We start from the raw sequence: 18,884 nt of genomic DNA on the forward strand, positions 1-18,884 counted from the left end.
CCAGGATGCATAAACAGGGGATTCTCGAGTAGGAGCAGAGAGGTGATTTTCCCTCTGGATTTGACCCTGGTGCGACCGCTGCTGGGATCCTTTGTCCAGTTCTCGTGCCCAGGGTGCAAGAAGGATGTGGGTAAATTGGAGGGGTCAGAGAAGAGCCATGGGAATGATGAAAGGATTAGGAAACCTGCCTGATAGTGACAGACTCAAGGACCTCGATGTAATTAGCTTAACAAGGAGACGGTTAATGGCTGACTTGCTCACAGTCTATAAGCACCTACATGGGGAACAGATATTTACTGCTGGGCTCTGCAGTCTAGCTGAGAAAGGTTGAGCACGATCCAGTGGCCGGAAGCTGAAGCTAGACACACTCAGACATTTTTAATGGTGACAGTAATTAAGCATTGGAACAATTTACCCAGGGCCAGGTGGATCCTCCATCACCGGCCATTGTTAAATCCAGACGGGATGTTTTTCGAAGCTCTGCCCTAGGAATTATTGCGGGGCAGGTCTCTGGCCTGTGTTACGCAGGAGGTCAGAGGAGATGATCACAATGGGCCCTTCGGCCTCGGAATCTCAGATAACAACAATGCAAGGCTAGCAAAGCACTTCACTGAGCCCCAGCCCGCCCGCGGGGAGGGAGGCTGGAGCCATATCTCCAGACGGGAAGGCAGAGGCTCTGACAGGGGACGTACCTGGACCAAGCAGCTAGTCAGTGCCGCACGGCGGAACTGGGTGCACTGGAGCCCTAGCACCTAGCCCAAACTGCCTCCAGAGCAGTGGTTCTCACCCAGGGTGTGCGTACCCCTGGGGTACGGAGAGGTCTGCTGGGGGACACAGCAACTCGTCTAAAGATTGGCCTAGTTTTACAGCAGGCTACATCAAACGCACTAGCGGAGTCCGTACAAACGAAAAGTTCATCCAGGCAATGACTGGTTCATACTGCCCCATACACTGGACACTGACGTGTACCTACAGTATTCGTATTCCAATCGATTAACTTCCAATTATACGGTAAAAATGAGAAAACCAGCAATGTTTCGGGAACAGTGCGCTGGGACACTTGTATTTTTACGTCTGATTTTGTAAACAGGTCGTTTTTAAGTGAGGTGAAACGTGGGGAGAAGTCAGATCCCTGAAAGGAGTACAATAGTCCGGAGAGGCTGAGAGCCCCTGCTCCGGAGTGTGAAACAGAAAAGCTTCGCAGGGACTGAGGCTGGCCACTGCAGGGTGTTTGGGGTAATTTAGCAGATAGTTCAGGACTAGATTTTGAGCAGGGGGCAAGAGACACACCAGGCAGCGCGGCGCAGCGAGTCAGGGGCAGCACCGCCGTCTCCAGCGCCAGGAACCATAACCATCCATCCAACTGCCAGCAATTGAAGTGTGCATGTGTGTGGGGGGGTGGGGGGGGGTGATCTGCAAGGGGTCAGACCTGGCCAGAGACCACGTGTTTTCCTCGAGCCGCGGCGCTGAGGGGCGCGCTTTCAGCACTGTCTCCCCAGAACTGTAGCTCCCACATGACGACAGATCCCCCCCCATTTCTTCCAGACCACTTAAAGCTTCTCCAGTCTGCTGCACCAGCTACCATCCCATTTGCAGCGCGTTCGGGGGCTGGGCCATGCTCACAGCTGCACACTGACCTGACCATCATCCCACTGAACATTCATACCCCCCGCCCCGCACTCCTCTCCCCTCTTTGTTCAGATGAGCGGCAGCCTTGGAACCCAGAGGGGAATTAGCAGCAGGTGAAAGCATGTTTAGACTGCTGCCAAGACAACAGCGCTCTGATTTCACTTCACGCCACTTTCTCCCCTCCAACCCCCACCCAGTGCCTCAGATACTAAATTACAGCCTGTCAGGCCCCGGCCTCTGAAATTCTTGCTGCTCAATAGCTAACCCTTTGCCTTGATGCCCTGTTCCAGCAGAGTAAAAAAACACCTCCTCGGCCATGTGCCATGCAGCTATCAGAGATCACCAACGCATCCCGAGGCCTGTCTGGGCACCTGCTTGTATCTTCTTGGCTGGGAAATAACAACACAGCCTTGCTCTTCCCGGTCGTTCCTAGAGGTAAAGGCCAGAGGCAACCATTATGGTCCTCTTGCCTGACCTCCCACATAACACAGGCCAGGGACTCCCCCCAGCCCCAGTGCTTCCTGCCTTCAGCCCAGAACCGGTGGCTATGCTAGGACACAGTTTAGACAGAAATGCCCAAGCTTCATGTGAAGACGTCAGGTGATGGCAAATCCCCCACATCCCCTGGTAAAATCAGTTCAGATGAGTGAGCCCTTTCTTGCCACATTAGCAGGTCACACCCTGCGGTTTATTGGCTTACAGGGCTCTGCATTTTGATGGCTTGATTAGTTCCTTGTGGGTTTGCTGGATTTTACCACAGCCACTTGGAGGGTTTGGGGGCTGGCTCACCCTGTAGCAACTGAATGGAATGGAAACGCTGAAAGATAATTAGCCAGACATGGTCACAATCAAATCTATTCCCCAGGGACTTGATTTCTGGGGAAAGCGGCACAAGGCAGGCAGACAGGGCGATTCCAATCGTCTGTAGTTCCTGGCAGTGCATGCCCGAAGCCCAGGAATGCCGAGGGTGCCCACCACGACAGAGGCTGGCGCACACTTGGCTCTTGCCACCATGCTGACCCACTTAGTTTTGCTTTCTTGATGCAATGCGTGATCAAGTTGGGGCTCTCAGGGCCACGCATGCAGCCGGCCTTGATTCAGCTTCTGAAATTGCACCAGATACGGGGGTGGAATGAAAAACCTGCATTTGCATGGGGAAGCGGAGCGACATCTCACTACGCGATCGGCGAGTGCCAATGCAGAGTGTGTGCACCAGCATATGGAGCTGCCATTTCAGAGGCATGTTGTGAAAGATCTGGTGCTTAATCCGTCACCAGTCAGACATGATCACATGGCTCTCACTTCGAATGGGGCTGCAACAGCCCATCTGCCTGGCCACTCCATTGTTACCTTGTGCTCCTCACCCCCAGCCACTGTCTACTTGCTGTGTCTGACACTTGCTTAGAGAACCCTTCTGCTTACACTTCGGTTGCAAGCTCCTCTCGTTAGATGTGTCTGCAGCGCCTGGCACCATGGGCCCTAGTCCCTGCCTGAGGCTGGGTGACACCGCCACAATATGAATCGATGATGATGCCACGATCAGCACCAGGGGCCTGAGCAACTGCAACTTCACAAGCTCCTTTCATTGCATTCTGCAAACCTCCCCAAGCCCAGTCGGCTTCTGGAAACCACCCACTGGCCGCTGGGCCCAGCCCTGCCCCATGTTGCCAGAGGAGCCCTGGGTGTCTGGCTGGTGAGTCTTGCCCACCTGCTCAGGGTTTAGCTGATCACCATATTTGCGGTCGGGAAGGAATTTTCCTCCAGGGCAGATTGGCAGAGGCCCTGGGGGTTTTTTGCCTTCCTCTGCAGCATGGGGCACGGGTCACTTGCTGGAGGATTCTCTGTTCCTTGAAGTCTTTAAACCACGAGTTGAGGACTTCAATAGCTCAGACATAGGTCAGGGGTTTGTTACAGGAGTGGGTGGGTGAGATTCTGTGGCCTGCGTTGTGCAGGAGGTCAGACTAGACGATCATAATGGTCCCATCTGACCTTAAAGTCTCTGAGTCCTGACGGCCAGCCCTGTGCTCTGTCCACTAGTCCAGCTGGACACACTAAAGATGTGAGTTCTGCGGTTACTGCCTTTGCCGCTCCTGTTTCTCAGACACAGGGTAAGGATAGCCCAGTGGTTAGAGCACTACCATGGCACTCAGAGCTGGCTTCAGTTCTGGGGTCTGCCACAGACTGCCCGTGTGACCTTGGGCACATTGCTTAGTCTTTCTGCCCCTGTCAGCAAGGCAAGAGCAGTGGCATGTCCCTGCCTCGCAGGGGGGTGTCCAGAGAGCACACGGGAGATTAGGAGGTGCTCAGTTGCTATGGAATTGGGTCATGGAAGTACTTAGACAGGACATAAAGCAGGACTCCTGTCACCCCCGGTTTAGGAGTGGTAGGGATCTGCGGCCCCAAAGGCGGCTGGGACTGACTCCTGTGGGAAGCCTCGGCACCCAGATATGTTGAATGATCCACATCCATTCGCTCTCCTGAATCCCTGCATCTCCCAGCTTTGCCCCTGCTCCAGTTAGGGAGCCAAGAGATCCCGTTTCTACTCCAGTCTCCAGCCTGGTGACTCAACCTCGCTTTGCCAAGCCTTGGCTCCATTGGTGCTCTTGCCCTCAGCGTGGTGAGCTTGCATTCCTCCGATTTCAGAGCCCAGTGGCCGGAAAAATTCATTTCTCTTTTTCTGCTCTACCCATTCCTAGCAGAGTCTCTGTTCCCTAGGGCACTGCCTCTGCTATCTGGAGCTGCGTTTGCATCCAAAATTCATGCCGGGAAAGAAGTCTCAGCAAAGCCTCAGGAAGCCTGAAATGGCCCCGGCCACAGGCCAGGATCTGGGCCAGATCCTCCGGTGCTGTAACTCAGCCTTGCGGCAGCGGGTCCAAGAGAACTACCCTGATACACACTACCAAGGGGTCTTGGTCTCACATAATTTATCTTCTAATTTAAAGCAACACCGTGAATTTAACAGCCACGTTCTCGACAAACCCCTTTCTCTGCCTGAGTTACCAATGGGCCCTCGACGTTAATGCTGGGAGAAATCCAACGCGCCACTCTGGCTGCTCCGAGTCACTTAACCGTCTCTCCAGGCTGGGACAGAGAGATCCAGGGAGCCTGTCTGCCTTTGCTTTAGAGTCAGCTGCACTTTCAGCTTCTTAGCAACAATCTGGGTTTTGGACCCTGCAGAGGAAGAGCCCCTTGCTGGCACTCAACTGGCTTTATTCCTTGTTATTTGAATCTTCGGGAATGTTTCTATGGCCCCTTGGCTTTATGAAAACTCCTTTATAGAGAGTTAAAAAGGCAGGGCCCCATTTAAGCTAAGGGTGCTGAGCACCCCTCGGAAGGGCACAGAACCACGCAGGATTGGGCCCTACTAGGGGATGCAGACTCTGTTCCAGCATTTGCCATCTTGCCGTTCTCCCCCATCCACACACATCCCATTCCCCATCGCTTTAACGCTCCTAGCGATGAGCCAAAACAGAGCCCTGGCTCTGTTCAGACTAAACCCCACCCAAAGGTGGGCTTCTCTTCCTTCGGGGCAGCCTCTGTACACTGCTCGGTCAGCCAGGAACCTGCGCAGAGCTCTGTGATTTCCCATCTCCCAACGCTCGCCTGCTCCACCCTGCGTGGGCTCCATGAGAAACTCCAGCCGTGACACTTCATTACACCCCGGGCAGAGACTGCCTCGCCCGCCCCCGCTGCTTCCCAGCATGGGGGGAAACGCTGAAGGAAAGGGAGCATGACAGTAGAAGTAAATGCAAATACTATAATGAGCTGGCTGGACAGAGAGAGAGAGTGTGTGTGCGTGCGCACGTACGTGCATGAACCCCCTTGTCACATTTTCAAACAAGCACCTTTGTGTTTCCTCCCCGGCTGCCCTTCTCACCTGGGAGAAGCTCCCTGTAAACATCAGCAAAGCCACCTCACTGTCCTCCTTCAAATCCCTCCTCAAAACTCTCCTTGGCCGTGATGTCTGCACAAAACTCAGCAACGGTTCGGCCACCGGCCTGCTGAGCTCCCCGCCCACCCACGCCAAGCCCCCCGCCCGCCCACGCTGACTGAGGCTCTCTCATTGTTTCCTGCTACTCCTCCATCTGATCCACTTGTCTCTCGTCTTTTTACACTTAAATTGCCAGCGCTTTGGGGCAGGGGCTTTCTGTTCTGCGTTTGTCCAGCGCCCGGCCCGATGGGGTTCTACAACTACTCAACAATAACACCCCCTGCTGGACCGACGCTGAACTGTTCCACCAGACATCACTGCCTCTCTACTGCCAATGGGGATTCTCTCTCAGCTCCTGGGCTTTTGGAGCCAGAGGGCCCGGGTGCTGCCGTTGGTGAAAATCGCAGTGAGGCCGTGCCCTGGGCTGGGCGTGCGGTACGGGGAAGCAGCAGACAGACAAGAGCCTAAACAACAACCAGGTTTTGAGGTGATTGTACAGGCCGACCGATTACAGCTGCGGACAGCTCTCGCTCCCAGGCCTGTGTGGCTCAGAGGAGCCGATGGCGGCAGAGCGGCTCCACTCCGGCGCGAACAATGCAGCAGCACATTTGAGACACAAATACGTATTTGAAACGGTGCAATAAACCAGGGGCGGATCAGACTTTCCCGGGAAACCACCGCTGCTTGGCGTGAAAAGTGGCCACCCGAGGCCAATCCGAGAGGCTTTCATGACTCTTACCAGTGACTTTTTCCGACATGGGGACAATAGATTCTCCGCGGCCAGCCTCAGCTCCAGTCAATACAAACACAACATAGTTCTTTAAACTAATATTTTTCCAGCACGCAATTCCATGGGGAGAGAGGCACAGGGTTGCCATGGCGACATATAGACAGCATCTGCCTTGGAAGGAGCTGAAGGGAGAAATGGGAATAGAATTGCAAATTTGCTCAGTCCTGAGGAGGACTCCACGGGAATCCAGCGAGCCGGACTGCAGCAGCCTGGCTCCCAGAGAGAGCCCTGCCCATCGCAGCCCGCGACCCTGGGGCCCCGTCGGGCAGCTCGGCCAGGAGCGGAGCCATGCTGGGTGCTCGCTCAGCTGGAAGCTGGTCTCCTATTCTGTCCATAGAGGCCGCCTGAGGAGAAGCACTCCTACGAACAGCCACAGGGCTCCACTCATGTCTGCATCTCCCTCCGTACCCCCCTTGGCAGACACCGCGCGGAGCATCTCCATCCTCTTGGGGAGCAAATACCCCCGGTGGCAATTCACTGCCAAGCCCTTGCACCCACTCAGTGCATACCCCTTTGTCCAGTGAGCGGGGCCAGCGCCAGCTCTCTGCACTTGCCTAGAGCAAGAGGATCCTTGGCAGCTGGCTACGGCATAAGACACTGCAAGCCCTTCACCGGGTCCCAGAGAGAAAGGGGAAATTTCCTCCTCCGAGCTCTCCTGCGCCAGCCCCCACGCTGGTGACAACAGCTCTCCCCAACCAGCCCGTGGAGACAGAGCGCGAAGACTGGTGCTGATGTCGAACTAACTGGACATCACTTTGGGCTGAGGTCACGCGTCTGGCTGACCCAGGTAGCAGTGCTGCCGTGACACGCCTTGACTTGGTGCCACGCAACGTCCCTGGAACGACAGCAAATCAACACCCCCCCCACGGAACAGCTTAATAGCTGCCTGGCTTAGCGGCCTCAACATGTAGCTAAACGGGGAATCCTCATCGAGCCTGGCTGGTTCCAGGGGGGTCCTGAAGGGTTCTTGGCCCCAGGCTAGTTAATATTTATGCTCTAGTTCAACCCCAGCTACTGGACTTGAAACAGGAATGGACTCGGGGCAGGTCTCTGGCCTGTCCGAGGCAGGAAAACATAAAACCAGCCCTGAGAAAGTCTGCAGATGACACAACGACGGGGAAAGTGGTACATAAGGCAGAGGTCACGGACACAATCCGGATCACGTGGGACGCTGGGTGCAAGCAAACAATGTGTGTTTTCATGGGGCTAAATGCAAAGTCATACACGGAGGAATGAAGAACGCAGGCCACACTTATAGGATGGGGGACTCTGTCCTGGGAAGCAGGGACTCCGACAGAGATTTGGGGTCCTGGTGCGTAACCAGCTGAACACGGGCTCCCAAGTGTGATGCTGTGGCCAAAAGGGCTAGTGCGATCCTGGGATGCAGAAATATGGGAACCTTGAGGAGGAGTGGAGACGTTATTTTCCCTCTGTATCTGGCAGTGGTGCGACCTGGGATCCCGTGTCCTGTTCTGGTGTCCACAACTGAAGAAGAATTTAAAGAAGAGCCACGAGAATGATTAAAGGATTGGAAAATCTGCCTTGCAGCGACAGATTCACAGAGCTCAGTCCAGTCAGCTGAACAAAGAGAAGGTGAAGGGGGGACGTGGTCACAGACTATAAATACCTACATGGGGAACAGAAATGTGGCAGTACAGGGCTGTTCACTCCAGCAGAAGAAGTTATAAGAAGACCCAGTGGCTGAAAGCTGAGTAGACAATTTCAGACTAGAAATAAGGCGTGCTGAGGGGCATCACCCCAGGAAGAGCTGACCACAGGCTGGGGGCGCATCTCCATTGCGGGAAAGGTTTAAATCAGGATTGGATGTTTTTCTAGACGTTATGCTCTAGTTCAACCCTGGCTACTGGACTTGAAACAGGAATGGACTCGGGGCAGGTCTCTGGCCTGTCCTAGGCAGGGGGTCAGCCTAGATCAGAGGTGGGCAAACTATGGTCCGCGGGCCACAGAGGGGAGGGGTTAGATAGGGGGTGGGGTCCTGGGGGGAGAGGTTGGGGGGGTCCCAGGAGGGGGTGGTCAGGGGACAAGGAGCAAGGGGGGTTGGATGGGTCAGGGATTCTGAGGGGGGCAGTCAGGGGCAGGAAGTGGGAGGAGGCAGGGGCCAGGCTGTTTGGGGGGCACAGCCTTCCCTACCCGGCCCTCCATACAGTTTCGCATCCCGATGTGGCCCTCGGGCCAAAAAGTTTGCCCACCCCGACCTAGATTATCACAATGGGCCCTTCTGGCCTTAAAAGCTACCCATCTATGTCCTGCCTTCCCATGTAAGTGTCTGGCCGCCTCTGAGCCAACAGCTAAACACTTCAAAAGTGAAACCAAATACAAAAATCACGCAGACGCGATTCACCAACCCCCAGCGAATGGCTGGTCGGACAGCAGCATCGGAGCCCTGCGCGGCTTCTCTGGCCGACGGCCAGCACCCCGCTCGGGCAGAAGAGGGGCGACTTTCTACAGAAGGTCTCAAAGAACGAAAATTAACAGGCCAGGAGAACGTCCCCATCTGTCCACGATGTTCTAAAGCAGTCCAGGCGCCGGGGAGCTCCCAGCGCGGGTTCACACGGTCATGCTGAGGCCGCCTGCCAGGCCCTTCGACAAAGCCGTCTTGCAGCCGGTCCTGCAGCGCTGCCAAAGGCGTGGGCAGGAGCCCAGGAGGCAGCCTTGCAAATCTCAATGCACGATTCCGGTGCATCCTTTCCTCCGCAATATGAGCCTCTCGGATTCGTCCCCAGAGGGCTGATTCAGAGGTCCCTTGACCTTTCAGTCCTGGTGCAGGAGGAAGAGGCTCGGAGACGGCCTGGACTCTGCCATCCTGTCTAGGCAAGCTCCTAGAGCCCTACTCGGCACAGCCCCAGTCAGTGCTGCCAGCGTACCCGGCTTGCGGCCGCCCTGCTTTTGGAGAGAGCAACGTGATGTTGGAAAGCCAACTTGCGCCATTCTGGCCTTTCTAGGTGCTCACAGACTCAGAGACTTTACGGCCAGAAGGGACCATTGTGATCACCGAGTCTGACCTCCTGCACGTCGCAGGCCTCGGGCACCCAGGTCTCTCCTTTCCCCCAGTAAAAGAAGAGCAACGTGAACAGGTGACAACCCACCTTGCACACGGCGAAGCCATGACCCCACTGACGCCAGGCTGCGTGAGAAAACCACGGCTGGGATTCCCAGGCCCTTAGCTGAGCCGCTGTGAACATTGCACAAAGGAAAAATAAACACGAGGACAAAGTTCCTCTTCTGCCCGGCCTTCTTGCTCCGTGAAGGCTGCCGATCTGCAAGAGCCGCACACGCTCCTGGGCTGCGGACGCGAGGGGGTGAGTGACACTGACCAGCAAAGGGGAAGGATTTCGCACCCTCCGGAGGCGCTGGTCCGAGGGAATGGAACAGCCCAGCCTGGGCTGGGCTGGGCGAAGGGGGGTCTGTTGGACATACACGGGCTGTTTCTCCGCGGTGCTGACCATCCGCAGCCCCCACTCAGCTCAGTATTTATGGTGATTTGTATCAGGGTCGTGCCTAGGACCCTGCTGCGCTAGACGCTGCACAAACACAGAGCAAAACCTGGCCCCCGCCCCATGGGACGCTTGGGAAAGTCACTAGAAAGGCCCCAGGAAAGTAACTTTCTTTCCCCCAAAGGCGAGGGAGACCGAATAGAGCCGTGCTGCTTAACGAACAGCCCTGTCCCTGAGCCCCAATTAACGTTATTAGGCGCACACGTCTCTACACAGCAGTGTCCAGGAGGCGCACACAGGGCTTAGAAATACACTGAGCTTTCACGAGAGGCTCAGCTCTCCACCCTCCCGCAGCTGCAGCTCCTCTCCCGGCTGGATCTGGACCAGATGGCAGGAGTCCAAGAAAAGAAGATCGGCAGAATTCACAACTCTGCTAGGGAAAAGGCAAGTCACCGGCCCAGATCTCCACTGGCTAAAACCCACGTGGCTCCCCTGCCTACAGCTGAGGGTCAGTCCAGAGAGGCGGCTCCGGCATTAGATCCCAGAGCCAAGGGAGGCTAAGGGCTCCCCCAGCAGAACAAAGGGACCAATGGGCCATGAAATGCCAGGACAGAAGGCCACAGACTGGCTGATGACATGACGGCAGGGAAGCAAATAGCTGAAGGGCCTTCCTGGGAGAGAGGTGAGAAGGGCTACCTGGGAGATACAGGGCTATTTGCCTTGAGCAAGGGTGGAGCAATCTGGCCTAGTTCGTTACCTGCTAATTAAACCCAAAGTTTCCATTGATTATGGGAAGCAGGAGCCAAATGAAAGCAGCCCTCCAGTCTAAGGTGCAGCACGCTGGGTGGAGTGCTGACGGGGAGCGTGCCCCCCCAGACCCACACATCAGGGCCTCCCTGCCTCAACTTCCCCCGCCACTCCCAGACCCGACAAGCAGAGCACCCCCAGGGACTCTCCTCAAGCTGCACCAGGCAGTGAGAGGGGCTGGGGCCCCCAGTGGCTCTGCCTAGCTGAGCCCCACCGCAGACCCCTCCAGACTCAGCCACAGCAGCCGGCTGCGACATTAACTGCCATCAGGGGTCCCCTTGGAGTGCCGGCAGGTGCCCCCAGCCCACAGGAAGGTGGCAGGTGCATAGGGCCAAATTCACAGCTGGCAAAAGCAGGCGCAGCTCCATTGAGCCCAATGGGCTTTGACACACTCAGCCCAGCAATTAATGTGGCCCATGGACTCGATACAGGGCTGGCTCCTGATTTCTCTTGGCCCCGTGTGCTGGAAAATTTATAGGGCTCCATCAGACCCCTACAGCATATGCATCTGATGGGAGGGCAGCTGGCCAGGTGGGGGACTTTGGCGAAGAATTGGCATTCTCCCAGCATGCCCACTCCCTGCCCCCTCCCCACACGGCTCCTGGGGGAGTTCAGGAGACCCCTTCACAGAAGGACCCCACTGGGGGCAGAAAATGGGGGCAGGCCTGTCCCACTGTTAATACAGCTCCCAGGTATAAATGCCATGTGTCCAAGGCGCGTCAGGAATCGGGCCCCATTGGGCTAGGCTGCCCCATGGAGTTTACCGGCTCCAAACAGCTTGTGAGCTGCCGTGTCAAGGAGTGACAGAGCAGAGGGAGAAGTCGGCTGCACAGAGCCCCAAAGCCTAGGGCGTGGGGCTGGGAAAACCCACAAGCGGCGCCTGAGAGAGACGAGAGCTCTCAGCCCAGCTCAGCCCAGGGCTCCAAGCATGCCAACAGCTCAGTACGAGACACTGCGCGTGGCAGGCTCTGGGGCAGAAGTGGAGAGAGTCCAAGCTCTTGACGCCGGAGTCCATCTAAGTGCCAGGGCTGCCGACCACAGGGGCTCTCTGCAGAGGTGGGTGCTGGCTGCAGTCATAGGCGGGATGCTGAGCTGGATTCACTCCACGCGCTGAATGAGGAACGTCACCCGTAGGACTGTTTCCAGCTCAGGAGTCAGAGCCCCGCGTAGGAGAATGCCTTACGCCCCTGAACAGACGGGGGGACTGCAGTGGGAGAGGCACTGAGACCGGCCGCTCCCAGAGATGCCAGTGGGCGCGCCTCTCGGGGCTGTCAGCATCACCCGCTGCCCATGCTCCGAGTGCACAGACGGGCGGGGGGCTAGAGAACGGATGCTGTGGGTCCTGCTGAGCTCCCAGAGGGACGAGCCTGGGGCTGTGCCGGACCAGAGTGTCTGTGCAAACCCAGCCCCGCGCTCCCCGCCCCAAGGCTTAGTAAAGGGTGGTTCGGTCATTAGAGCTTCCCTGTGTCCACAGCTCGTGGCAGCCCTGTCACCGCGCGGTGTAATCATCACGGCTCCGAGGATCATTACATCAGGAGACGAGAAAATCCCATTAAAGGGGCGCCCTGAGGTGCTGCTGGCAGGGCCAAGGGCTGCGCTCACACCGGGGCAGGCGCAGGAGGCTGGCTGCCATTCCTGACAAGCCCCTGACCTCATTAGGCTCAATCCCAGGAAATGAATTGGTCTGGGGAAGGACTGGTAATGAGAGGCACCGTTCCAGCATGGGTCTCTCACAGAGAGTGCTCCATGGGACTGTGGCAGCCTCATCAGGCCGGCCACGCTGAGCCCAGCTAGCCCAGGGTCCTGTCTTCTGACGAGATGGGGCCAGGTGCCCCAGAGGGAATGAACAGACCAGGGAATCATCGCATGATCCATCCCCAGTCACCATTCCCAGCTTCTGGCAAACAGAGGCTAGGGACACCCAGAGCATGGGGTTGCATCCCTGACCATCCTGGCTAATAGCCATTGCTGGACCAGACCTCCAGGAACTTATCTAGTTCTTTTTTGAACCCTGTTATACTTTTGGCCTTCAACACCCCTGGCAAGGAGTTCCACAGGTTGACTGTGTGTTGTGTGAAGCACTTCCCTGTGTTTGTTTTAAACGTGCTGCCTGTTGATTTCATTCGGGCAACCCCTGGTTCATTTGTTATGTGAAGGAGTAAATAACACTTCCCTGTTCACTGTCTCCACCCCGTCACGATTTTATTGACCTCGATCACATCCCCTGTAGTCGTCTCTTTGCCAAGCTGAAAAGCCCCAGGCTTTTCAATCTCTCCTCATACCTGAGCTGTTCCATCCCCCTAATCACTTTTGTTGCCCTTCTTTGTACTTTTTCTAATATATCTTTATTGAGATGGGGCCTCCAGAACTGAATGCAGTGTTCACGGTGTGGGCATGCCCTGGATTTCTACAGTGGCATTTCTGTCGTATTATCTCTCTCTTTCCTACGGGTTCCTACCATTCTCTTAAAGAAAAGGAGGACTTGTGGCACCTTAGAGACTAACCAATTTATTTGAGCATGAGCTTTCGTGAGCTACAGCTCACTTCATCGGATGCATACTGTGGAAAGTACAGAAGATGTTTTTATACACACAAACCATGAAAAAAAATGGGTGATTATCACTACAAAAGGTTTTCTCTCCCCCCACCCCACTCTCCTGCTGGTAATAGCTTATGTAAAGTGATCACTCTCCTTACAATACAGACTAACACGGCTGTTACTCTGAAAGCTGTCATTCTCTTAGCTTTTTTGATGGCCGCTGCATACTGAGCAGATGTTTTCAGAGAACTCTCCACGGTGACTCCAAGATCTCTCTCTTGAGTGGGAACAGCTAATTTAGACCTCTTCATATTGTATGTATAGTCGGGATGATGTTTTCCAATGTGCATCACTTTGCATTTATCAACATTGAATTTCATCTGTCATTTTGTTGCCCAGTCACCCTGGTTTGTGAGATCCCTTTGTAGCTCTTCGCAGTCTGCCTGGGACTTAATTACCTTGAGTAGTTTTGTATCATCTGAAAATTTTGCCACCTCACTGTTTACGCCTTTTACCAGATCATTTATGAATACGTTAAATAGGACTGGGCCCAGCACAGACCCCTGGGGGACACCACTATTTACCTCTCTCCAGTCTGAAAACTGACCATTTATCCCTACCCTCTGTTTCCAATCTTTTAATCAGTTACCGATCCATGAGAGGATCTTCCCTCTCATCCCATGACAGCTTACTTTGCTTAAGAGCCTTTGCTGAGGGAACTTGTCAAAGGCTTTCTGAAAATCTAAGTATACTATATCCACTGGATCACCTTTGTCGACCCCCTCAAAGAATTCTAGTAGATTGGTGAGGCATGATTTCCCTTTACAAGAACCATGGTGACTCGTCCCCAACAAATTATGTTCATCTATCTATGTGTCCGACAATTTTGTTCTTTACTATAGTTTCAACCAGTTTTCCTGGCACTGAAGTTAGACTTACTGGCCTGTAATTGCTGGGATCACCTCTGGAGCCTTTTGAAAAAGGTCCTGTAGACACCCAGGGCATGCTGGGGCAGCTCTCTGCAGCCATTCACACTCTAAGCTCCTCTGCACACAGCCCATGCCCTTCCTTTGTTCCTGCCGCAGATCCAAGCCCGTTAGCAACAAAGCCCTGCACCCAGTGACAGAGCCAGCCCTGTGATAACCCTCACTGGCACTGACAGTCACCCACCCCACTCCAGAGTTTGGGAAAGGCTCCAACAGCCCCTCCTGCCCACACACCTCCTCACACTGAAACCAAGGGTCTCCCCTAGAGTCACCCCCGAGCTATCTGGGGAGCTGGCTCTGCACCTGAGCTGGTGAGCCCCCAGACAGGTGGGGAGTCACAGGGAGAGCGCACACCCCAGCAAAGACTCACAGGGGCCATGCACACCTGAAAGAGTCACAATCCCAGAGTAACTAGACATTCCTGCTAAAATGTTAACAACCATGACACTTATGCCACTGCCATCATTAGGTTCCAGGGGTATCATTCCATTCTGAGGTGTGGAGGTAGTTCCCAGGTCCCAGAGCTGCTCTTTCCCACAGCCTGCAGACTCCATGGCCCAGCCCTGTATCGGGATCACAGTCCCAAGGCTAGGCATGTAATATGGATCTAACGCCAAAGCTGTAATTCTGGGGCCAGAGACGTGCACCCCCTCCCCTCCCAGCCCAGACTCTGTGCTGGTGCAGCAGGACTGGCTGTGCATGGAGACTGAGTGCTGACAGGCCAGGGTGGTGTCTGCCTTGTGCCATGCAGAGAAGATTAACTAAAGCAGCCATGTCTCCCATCACTTCCTGCTGGGTCAGCCGCAGGTGGCCAAGGAGCAGAGGGGAAGCCCAGAGGAGCTGTGGAGACATTGAGATGCCCCAAGACACCCATTTCCTGGGAGCCTGGCACCCGGAGCTGATGCACACAAACTAGGGGTCACCAAGTGACATTACTAGGCAGCAGGTTTAAAACAAACACAAGGAAGTGTTTCCTCACCCAATGCACTCTCAGTCAGCCTAGGGAGCTCTTTGCCAGAGGATGTTGTGAAGGCCAAGACCATAACAGGGTTCAAAAAAGAGCTAGATCAGTTCCTGGAGGATAGGTCCATCAAAGGCTATTAGCGAGGATGGGCAGGGATGGTGTCCCTAGCCTCTGTTTGCCAGAAGCTGGGAATGGGCGAGAGGGGATGGATCCCTTGATGATTCCCTGTTCTGTTCATTCCCTCTGGGGCACCTGGCATTGGCCAGGGTTGGAAGACAGGACACTGGGCTCGATGGACCATTGGTCTGACCCAGTCTGGCCGTTCTTATGTTTCACCCACTTTACAAATCTCCCTGCCACGCTTGCCGGAGTCATCCTCAGCAGAGCTGGACTGGCTCACCCCAGGGCAGGACTTACCCTAGTGCGTTCAATGCAGATGAGGCCTCCTCTCCGCCTGGAACAGACTTAGGTTCCCGGTGGGGTTGCCCAGCCACCTGGCTAAGTGGGAGCAGCTGAGCAGGCTGCCAGCCAAACACTGTGGCACACCAGGTCTAGGATGGTAATAACTGGCCAAGCAGAGACTTCATGCTCCAGCCCCCGCCCTGGTTCAGATCCTGGGTAGGGGCCCAGGGCTGGACCCTAAAGCAGACCAGCAGAGCTGCAGGGGCAGAATTCGCACTGGAGGCAGGTCAGGATGGGGGGTACCCCAGAGCTGGGGGGGGGGGTGGGCAGGGACAGCAGGTGACTGGGGTGCAGACTGAGGGGCAGGCAGAGCCCAGCTCACAACCCCCAGCAGATCCAGCCCTGCCCCTTCTCTGCCAGTGCTCGCGCAAGGAACACCCCTCCGGAGAACCCAGGACTGCGCTGGAGAAGGGGGGGCGGCCCTCATGGGCTTCCCCCGGGGGTCGGGGGCTGGCCCGGGCAGGGCGGACCGCCGGGAGGCGTCCACCGGAGGTGCCGGGGAAACTCCCGGAGGACAAAGGGCGACGCTGGCTCGCTGAAGCTCGCCCCCCTCCGGACCGGAGCCCCACGTCCTGCCCCGCGGAGCCCGGCTCCGCTCCCGGCCCGGCTCTCGGGGATGCTCCCGGCGGGGAGCGCACTGCAGGCGGGAGGGGGCCGGGCCCTCGCCCCGGGATTTGCAGTTACAGGCCGGGCAGTCCCCCGGCTCGTCTAGACTGGGGGGCTGCAAACTGGGCTGAGCCGGGCCCCCGGCAGCCCCGCTCCGACGCAGCTCAACCCTCCCTGAGACCCCCGGAGCAGGGCGCTGCCCTGGGGCTGCCTCGTTGTTCCCATCCGCTGCTGCGCCCGGCTGCCTGTCCCCGAGGGGTCCCATATCCCACGCGGGGCCCTTCCAGCCCGCTGCCGCCCGCCCCTGGGCTGGGGGTCCCCGGCGAAGCGAGCGTAGGGGCACGGGCTGGCTCGGCCGTGCGCCCCCGGAGCGGACACTGCGCCCCGCGCTGGGCGGCGGGGGTTTAATAGGAGGGAGGTTTACTCGGAGCCCGCGGGTCTGTGGGGAGCCCGGGACCCCGTTACCCAGCCAGCCCCCGCGGCGCAAATGGCGTGGGAACGCGCGGGGAGGGAGCGTGGGACGGACACCGGGGGAGCCCCGAAAGCCAGAGCTCCCCGGCCGGCTCCGCATGACACAGCGGGGGGACGGGGGCTGGCGCCCGTGTGTGCGCGGCTGGAGAGCGCGGAGATCCACGCGTGTGCGCGGCGGGGTCCCGCTCCGACGCCATCCCACAGCCCCACGCGCGGAGACACAGACGCAGCCGCCGCCCCCAGCTCCGTAACAAAGACAATTGGAGGCTGGCTCGGGAGCTTCAGGACAAAAATCCCGGTCTGGCTCCCCCGCCCCCTTTTGTGCGCCCCGCGCCGGGACTGTCACCCCGCGGGGGTCCCTGCAAACCCACTGCAGGGCGCCTTCCCCGGCCCCGGCCCGACCCCACCCATGGGGGGGTGAGTAGCTGTGACGCCAGGCTGGAAGGGGGGCGCTACAAAAGCAGGCACCCCAGACACAGGGGCTGCCCCGGGGGCAGGGAGCAGCGCGGGGGGGGGGCACAGGGGTTGCCCCGGGGGCAGGGAGCAGCGCGGGGGGCGGCAGGGGCTGCCCCGGGGACAGGGAGCGGCGCGGGAGGGGGGGGCGGCAGGGGCTGCCCCGGGGACAGGGAGCGGCGCGGGAGGGGGGGGCGCAGGGGCTGCCCCGGGGGCAGGGAGCGGCGCGGGAGGGGGGGGCGGCAGGGGCTGCCCCGGGGGCAGGGAGCGGCGCGGGAGGGGGGGCGGCAGGGGCTGCCCCGGGGGCAGGGAGCGGCGCGGGGGGGGGGGCGGCAGGGGCTGCCCCGGGGGCAGGGAGCGGCGCGGGGGGGGGGGCGGCAGGGGCTGCCCCGGGGGCAGGGAGCGGCGCGGGGGGGGGGGCGGCAGGGGCTGCCCCGGGGGCAGGGAGCGGCGCGGGGGGGGGGGCGGCAGGGGCTGCCCCGGGGGCAGGGAGCGGCGCGGGGGGGGGGGCGGCAGGGGCTGCCCCGGGGGCAGGGAGCGGCGCGGGGGGGGGGGGGCGGCAGGGGCTGCCCCGGGGGCAGGGAGCGGCGCGGGAGGGGGGGCGGCAGGGGCTGCCCCGGGGGCAGGGAGCGGCGCGGGAGGGGGGGCGGCAGGGGCTGCCCCGGGGGCAGGGAGCGGCGCGGGAGGGGGGGGCGGCAGGGGCTGCCCCGGGGGCAGGGAGCGGCGCGGGAGGGGGGGCGGCAGGGGCTGCCCCGGGGGCAGGGAGCGGCGCGGGAGGGGGGGCGGCAGGGGCTGCCCCGGGGGCAGGGAGCGGCGCGGGAGGGGGGGCGCAGGGGCTGCCCCGGGGGCAGGGAGCGGGGGGGGGGGTCCGTACTCACAGGCGCTCCGTGTTGCGCGGGATGTTTCTGGGGACGCCCCCGAGCCCGGTGCCGTGGCAGTCCACGCTGGTCCCGCTGCAGGTGCAGAGCGCGGGGCAGCCGGCGGCCCGCACCCCGCACACCGCCGCCCAGGCCAGCAGCCAGCCGCCGGCCCGCCGCCACCTGCCCTGCGGAGCCATGCCGGGCTCGGAGCCGCGCCGCCGCCGCCCAGCGCCCTCCCCAGCCAGCGGCGTCTGAGCGGCGGGCTCGGGGCGCGGGGAACGCGCGAGCTCCGCGCCCCCCGGCCCGGCCGGCTCCGCCCCCGCGCCAGCCCCTCGCCGCGCCCCGCCGAGCGGCCCCCGGCGCGGGGCGCACCGCCCCGCACCGCCCCGGCCCGCACACAAAGGCGGGCGCGCGGCGGGGAGCTGCCCCCTGCGCCTCCGAGGGGCGCGGGCCCCGCCTGGGTCGCACGCGGCTGAGGGGCTGCAGGGGGGGAGGGGGCAGGTTGGCCGCCGCCCCCCACGGGGGTGTCCAGGGTCTGGGCCGTGTAAGGGCCCCAGGCGGAGCCTGGCCCTGCGGGGGCCAGGGCGCGGGGGCCAGAGGGTCATGGCCTGGGAACAGCAGAAGCGCTGCCCTGAGCCGCCTGCCAGGCCCCTTGCGTGGCGCTGCCCAGGTTGACTGCGCCTTGTGTGGGGGAACGCTGCCTTTGGTTTGTCTTAAACCCGCGGCCTGGCAACGTCGTTGGGTGACCCTGGTTCTTGTGTTATGGGAAGGGGTAAACAGCACTCCCCTGTTCAGGTCTCAGAGCAGCAGCCCCTTTAGTCTGCACCCGCAAAAAGAACAGGAGGACTTGTGGCACCCTAGAGACTAACCAATTTATTTGAGCATGAGTGAAAAACACAGTGGGGAGATTTATATACACAGAGAACATGAG

General features: G+C 59.0%; 1 protein-coding gene across 1 annotated transcript in view; it reads right to left on the bottom strand.

Moving 5' to 3' along the window:
• Window positions 1-18,032, bottom strand: part of SLIT1 (slit guidance ligand 1) — a 148,500-nt gene extending 130,468 nt beyond the window's left edge. The window contains exon 1 of the mRNA XM_074959506.1: window positions 17,972-18,032. The gene's annotated coding sequence lies outside the window, so the exon portion shown is untranslated. The remainder of the gene's footprint in view (window positions 1-17,971) is intronic.
• Between the last annotated feature and the right edge of the window lie 852 nt (window positions 18,033-18,884).

The sequence above is a fragment of the Natator depressus genome, chromosome 7 (genome assembly GCF_965152275.1).
Source record: "Natator depressus isolate rNatDep1 chromosome 7, rNatDep2.hap1, whole genome shotgun sequence".
Classification (NCBI taxonomy): domain Eukaryota; kingdom Metazoa; phylum Chordata; order Testudines; family Cheloniidae; genus Natator; species Natator depressus.